The sequence below is a fragment of the Eptesicus fuscus genome, chromosome 5, assembly GCF_027574615.1.
Source record: "Eptesicus fuscus isolate TK198812 chromosome 5, DD_ASM_mEF_20220401, whole genome shotgun sequence".
Classification (NCBI taxonomy): domain Eukaryota; kingdom Metazoa; phylum Chordata; class Mammalia; order Chiroptera; family Vespertilionidae; genus Eptesicus; species Eptesicus fuscus.
This window is the reverse complement of record NC_072477.1, coordinates 5,986,111-5,987,114: the sequence shown is the minus strand read 5'-3', so window position 1 is coordinate 5,987,114 and position 1,004 is coordinate 5,986,111. Positions and strand designations below refer to the sequence as shown.

Below are 1,004 nucleotides of genomic sequence, written 5' to 3'. Positions count from 1 at the left end.
CAGTTTAAGAGTTTCAAAACTGACGAGGTAGTAAGGTCTTTTTTGTTTTGTAGTTTGATATTAATTTCTGGTAATTGGAGAATGCTGTCTGTTCTATACTTTTTTGGTAAATATTGTTTTTTTTTTAAATAATTTAATAGGTGGTCATTTGTGAACGTTCAGCTATTCACCTGCAAAGGAGTAGTCTGTTTTTAAGATAAAGAGTTTAATATACATTAATTAAATCTCAAATTATGTTATTAGGTCCTTTCTAATCTGACTTGTTTTTTTATATACACATCTACGAAAGATGAATTAATTAATAGTTAATGGCAGGGGAGATACCATGATCACCAAGGTGGTTTTCCCAGGGCGAGGCTTATCCATTGCTCTCGGATGTGCTGACCCCTACGATTTCCCGAAATGTGGGAAACTTGACTGTATAATTTGTGGTGGTGGAGAGGGTTGGGGGGGGAAGAAAGATGAATTAAAATTTTCTACTACAATTGTGTTTTTCACTCTTTCTCCTTGTATTTCTTTCCATTGTAATAATGCAGATACTGTGTTATTTAATGCTATCGAACTAACTCAAAAAGAATCTTGAAGCTTTGCTAGAAATAAATGATAAGTTGTTGTTTTTTTAATTGAGGGAGAGGAAGAGAGAGAGAGAGAGAGAGACATTTCCTTGTTGTTCCACTTATTTATCCATTCACTGATTGATTCTTGTATGTGCCCTGACCAGGGATCGATCCCACAACCTTGGCGTATCAGGATGACACTCTAACCAACTGAGCTACCTGGCCAAGGTTGATAAAGATTTATTCAAGTATCTTAGAGTTTAAAAACTATGAACATAGCTAGACCAGTGTTTGAAAGAAGAAAGAAAAGTTAAGATTTTTTCTAGTGAAAAGTACATTTTTGAGAAGTATTACTCCTGCACTCAGCCCTAGAATCAGTCCAGGATGGTTATCAGTCAGATGTCAGACATCTGGATGAGGGCGCTAGGTGGTCAAAGATGGGCGCCA

General features: G+C 36.2%; 1 pseudogene; it reads left to right on the top strand.

The window, feature by feature from the left end:
• Positions 1 to 301: 301 nt before the first annotated feature.
• Positions 302 to 447, top strand: LOC114227506 (U1 spliceosomal RNA; annotated as a pseudogene).
• Positions 448 to 1,004: the final 557 nt, after the last annotated feature.